Below are 6,000 nucleotides of genomic sequence, written 5' to 3'. Positions count from 1 at the left end.
AAATAGGCAACCTTACATTCCTATCTTTCTGTTTATCAGGAAACCTACTCAGTACATGGAGATCTAACTCAATAATATCAAGGTCAGCAATCCTTTGAACTGATCTTTTTATACCTATTTCCAATAATTCACTATTTTAGGGCAATACAAAAATATAAGAAGAAGTCCGCCAGTCCACACTTCCTCTAGCTAGATACGTTACTATATTTTAAGACAGGAGGAGTGTTAAAGTGACACCCTTCAGTCCTGCTCCTGCCACGTTAGACTGTTTTTAATGTTTCCTCCCACTCCTTTTTTATAATAATCTTAGCTTCCAACTCCCATTTTTCTCTCATTTCCGTATTGTTCTATTTTCACGTTTACAATCACCCTGAATCATACTCTGTTAGTCTATTTATAACAGAGTATGTTGTTAGTGAGTATGAGTTAGTCAGTGCAGCTCTCTTCTTTTGTGTAATGTCTTTTTATAAGTGCATTGTCTCCCAAGTGTTTTGCACTATGTGTTGTATTGTTTGCTTTTGCACCGTCTCTCGTTCTTGCACTATTGCCACTGCCTGCACTGTTCGTACTGTTTGCACAGTTTTGTATTGTCTACACAATCTTTATGCTCTGTATCCTGTATTGTATTTGTCCTATGTCTTCATGTAGCTCCGTGGACCTGGAGGAACGTCCTCTCATATGATTATGCACTGCTTCAACCAACTACATATGGTTGAAATGACAATAAAAATCTTGTTGCTTTTCTGTCCTTCATGTGTCTGAAGATGGTGCTTCACCTGCAGATATTTGTAAAAGTCACATACAGATAAATTTGACTCCTATTTGGACTGTTCAAATGCCTTAGGTGATATATAAACCCATTGTTTGTCCTGTATCCAAATGTGTCAAATGTTGCTGGTATGAAATCTGCGTGTAGTCCTGCATGTAGAACCTGACACCTGACAGTTTTGTTTCCAACTGATACCCATGTTTTAGGTGCCTCCTTGATGCACCACGCCGTGTCTTTTTGGTTAAGAGATACGAGTGCAAGAGAAAGAACACTGAGAACTCCCTAAATAATGACGTAAGTCGCGAGACAAAAACACAAAATTACACATAAGTACAGCATCAAGCCTAATAATAACAATTAAAATATATTAAAAAAAAGACTGTCAAAGAACATTAACACTAAAATAAATTAAAAATTTCTGATTTAAACCTTAGATGACAGAGACAGGATTTTTTACCCAACACTCGTGGATTTACGTCACAATTTCAGGGCTGACATGCACATTTGTTTTTGACATTTTTAGCTTGAAGAAGCATCATCACGTAAATTAAATTATTAATGTATGTGTAATATTAAAGCATCAAGTCTGCATGTGCAGTGATTTGCATACAAACCTAATAATAAGGGTGAGTTGAGCCGGAGCACGCTACCAAGGTATCATTATCAGGTTACATAAATAGGTTGGATTATAATAAAAAACATTTGAAAAAATGCTTCAGTACCATGCTTAGTGAGGCTGATTATGAAAGATACCCATACCCAAGATGCCCATGCTAATTTCATCACCTAATAGCTGTAGACTCATTATCAGTATTCAGCGGACTGGTATCAATTCTCTTATGTAACTATTGTCAGAAAAAAAAAAAAATCATTTAAGACTGATACAAATATTATTTTTACATTTTCTCATCCTGAGAACTCAGTCTACCCCAGAGTTAGGGGAACTAAAAGCTTGGGGTATAGCAATAAGTCTTTGAAGTACCTAACCTCTGATATTTCCAACAGGAAGTAGTCACATAGTAATTTACTTTTAAATAAAGAATTGGTAAGTCGGGAAAATAATATAATGAGTCAATAATGAGTCTCAACAAATACTGTAAAACCATATGGAGGTATCTTTTCATGTTCCTCATGAATTTCCAATATTCACTGTGAACTCTGCATTGTGGTTGACGTGGCAATGTGGGATTTGAACATTTACACAAGTGCATTATTTACGCATTTCATTTGGTGTCATCTTTTTCCTCTCCACAACTCAATCTGTGATCAGCAGGTCCTGACAAATTAATCTGTGCCTTCTTTTCCTCTTAATGTTTATTACACACCACAAGTACCGTTCAGTTGTCAAATTGTCAGTGTAGTTCTGCAGCATTATCTCCCTGATACGTTTCTCCACAGTGTCTTCATCTGGAGGTAGATTCAGTCCACTTCATTTCCATTGACTGTTTTCTGCAGGGGTTGCTCTAAGACTTTCGTTCCTTCATGCAAAACCTTTGGATTATTTTGATATTGACTGGCTTTTACTTGCACTGGGGGCGAAAGCTATGTGTTTCCATCAACAACAGGATAAATGTGAGCCATGGACAAAGGTTTCTTTATGGTTTAAACAGTAAAAGTATGAAAGGCTCACACTTAAATTTGGTTTGTAACTTATGTATGCTGGCCACAAGGCTGGTGTGGACTTTATGAATGATCAGTTTGGTTAATTCGAATGAATCAGGTTCACAAGAATCTTTGCCTCATTATCAACATGTCATCTTAATGTAATTGATTTTTTTTTTTTTTTGAACTGAATGCAGTAAAATCTCCGTGGCAGAGTACAGATCATTCACATTGTTTGGCTGCTGGTTTTTGTTTGTTATTCTGTATTGATCCCACATAGGGAAATTATATTTTTCATTTAACCCATCCATTAGTACTGTAAACACTGAGAGCAGGCTTTTGGCATTGATTTATATATATTTTTTCCACTCCTGATCATGCCCTGGATACAGCTCATCTAGTTTCCCCAAAGTGTTTTAGATCAGTCCAGCCATGATTTGACAACAAGAGAAATCGTTTTTTTGCTCAGAACAATCTGACGTCTGCACTTTCACTGGTTGTACTTATGCCATGCTTTCCACTATCACAGTGCTACTTAGTCAGCAATGTCCTACAGGAAACCCGAGGCTCAGCCATATTTATTTCAAGTGAATCATGGCTGAAGTTTGATTTCTTTGAACACATGTCATCTGAACACAGCTTTAACTCCAAGTTTACAACTAAAAGATATCTGACCTTTAATGTGAACGGTGTAAACTATCAGTGACAAGTCATCTACTGGTATTAATAATATTTAATAAGTTAAAAGGTTGTATTCACTGTTGCAGAACGGTGTCTCACTTTACTTTCATTAGCAACTGACAAGTCCAGCCAAGCAACATTTCTAATTTTGGCGTGTGACTTAAACGACATTTCCTGCAACTCTGGAAGGCATGCAGAGCTGTCCTGCAGATAAGCTCAGGTAACTACAACACTACTGCAACACTTTTTCTGCTGTGTGAACCCTAGCTATACAGTTTCTTTGTGATGTGAATTTAGTCTATAATCGCTCTGGTGATGGACCAGACCAGACACCCCACCCACTAGCACTGACACTCAAAAAACATGAAAAACAGCACCAAGTGTTGACCTGGCCCACAAATTCACTATATCCCAGAGACTCTCCTACCAATGTCCTGTTATCAGACACCACAGGACACCCTCATAAGGCCCATGTCCATTCTCTGATGAGTCACAACTGTTTTGGAGGCACAAAGGAGACCTACACATTGTTAGGAATAGGTCATAATGTTCCTGACTGTTTTCAGGTCAATAGTTCACAGCTGCTAATGACAGCAAGTGGTCATTTACTTTTTTATTAGTTCCCACACACCAGTGGGTGATGTAACAGCTGCAAACACAAACTGCTTTCAACCATCTGTTAATTCAAGTAACAGTTTGGATGTTTGTGTAAGATCGATTGCAAGTGTCACATTAAGTTGGTAGGAACCTATGGAGAACAGCAAACCAAGCAAACAGGAAAATAAAAGATCAGACACATCCCAGGTGTAGGATACAACATTGACAAATGTCAAATATTTGTACACACTGGTACACATTCAGGTTTCCTTGTTAAAAGTTAAGTGGTGGAATTACTTGCCTGAAAGAGACGTTCAATTGTGTTGAGGTAGTGTTGGTTCATGGCATTTTGTCCTTTTAAACTCAAGTAATCATCCACATTAAGGCAAGAATTGCTCAATTAAGGGATAAGAAACAACACTCCAAAAAATTACTTTAAGGCATTAAGATGAGCTAGTATTTAAGAGTTTGTAGCTTTTCTTGAAGAGGAGCCACACAATTCATCAAACTCATTGTGAAACTGTTGTTCCGCGAAAAGGAAAACAAACAACAGCATGTGCATGTCTGATTGCCATCCTGAAGCGTACAGGAAGAGCTGTGATGTTGATGGTGGGACATTACTGATTGTGCTGCTGGAGATGTAGAGTAGAATATTAAGAATTTTATGCAACTGGGATTGCCACAACATGGCCAGTCATAGTGCATACAGTGTATATTTTTTCATTTAGATCACATATTTGAAATGGGGATAATCCACTTTGCAGCTCCAGGACGGCAGCATTGATCTGCAGCTAAACCCACCACCTTAGCAGCTTCAGCCGATATCCACTTTACTCACAATGCAGTTCTAATCTTCCTTCGTATAATCTTATTCATTTAATCCACGCAGGGTTTATGATGCACTCTGAAGCCACCACACATGTCCTGTGATGATCAGTTTGTCTAATTAAAAAGAATAATAAATTCTTTATTGGTATAATATAAAAAGAAACCCTGGGCCTTGAATAAGAAGTTAGTAAACCTACTTATAAAAGGAGTGCATGAGATACATTTCTATTATTTTTACATATGTGAGCGTTACATTGGCTCATGCCTTGTTTTTTTGACAAACCTAATTGAAAGCAGCGATCAATTATGGCAGCAGTTAAAAAGTAAGAAAAAATACTAATAATAAATAATAAAATGAAGTAATTCATTAAAAATCTTACCTTATCCCTTAGAGACGTGTAGTAAAGTATAAGCAGTTTTTTGTCAAAGCGGGACATGCAGCCGTCATCTACCGCTAAATATATATATCTATGCTGCTAAATAAGCACGTTCTTCCGTGTCTTTCCCACCGGCCGTGAATGCAGCATTTGCCGGTCACGCGCGCATTATCGTTAATTTGTCGTTACAGCTGTTGTTGTTCAAACTCTCATTAACGACGATGAAATAACGGACGGTAATAACAACTTTCATGTTGGCGTCCGTGAAGTGAACATATCAAGTATATTTAACTCTTACAGAAACACACTGTAAGTAGACTCTAGCTATCCTTTCTTTGGAAAGTCCTATCTTTTGTCTCGTATCTCGTGGCCTGACGGTTGGTTTACCTGCTCTCCTTTAGCTTCACGGTAGCTCACTAGCTCAGACACATTAACTCATGATAATTACTTTAATTATGAGCTGACTAGTCGGTAGTAGAGTTGGTCCCATTTACCTCAGCAGCTATACATTAGCTAACCAAACAAAAACATTGGAAGAGCAGGTGCTGGTTATACCTTTAATTATACCTTTTAATTAGTGTGACTGGGATGCCATGATTCATTTTCTAGCCGAGATACTGGCCTTTAAATATTAAATATCGGCCATGGGCCTGTGTTGCTATCGCTATCAAGTAACATGACTAACAATTGTTGGCAGAAGCTGCGCAAAACAACCGTGTCACGATTCTGTATCGTTTTGAGTTTCCGGTTTTATTTTGTTAAATTTCTTGGTTTCCTGTCTGTGTGTTTCCGTCGATTGCCCTGGTTGGTTCCACCCCTGTCTCCTCTTCCCTCTTCACGTGTGTATATACAACCTTGCCTTTTCTTTGTTTTCCATCATGTCGTTTTTTTCACCTTACAATGCTTTTTTTTCTGTCTGTTTTCATGCCATGTTTTGGTCATCCTGCCATGTTAATGTTTCCTTGTGGATTTTCTTTTTGTGTTCGTATGATGTGCCATCTCTGCAGCGCTTTCGTTTTTTCATGTTGTCATTAAATACTTCTGGTTTGAACTCCTGCCTCATCTGCTTGGTCCCACTGTACAATCTTCCTGACACTGTCTCTGAGCTCTTTGTGCCCTTTAACCCCACTGGTTTGCAAACAAAAT

This window comes from Mugil cephalus, chromosome 9 (genome assembly GCF_022458985.1).
Source record: "Mugil cephalus isolate CIBA_MC_2020 chromosome 9, CIBA_Mcephalus_1.1, whole genome shotgun sequence".
Taxonomy (NCBI): Eukaryota; Metazoa; Chordata; class Actinopteri; order Mugiliformes; family Mugilidae; genus Mugil; species Mugil cephalus.
This window is presented reverse-complemented; position numbering follows the sequence as displayed.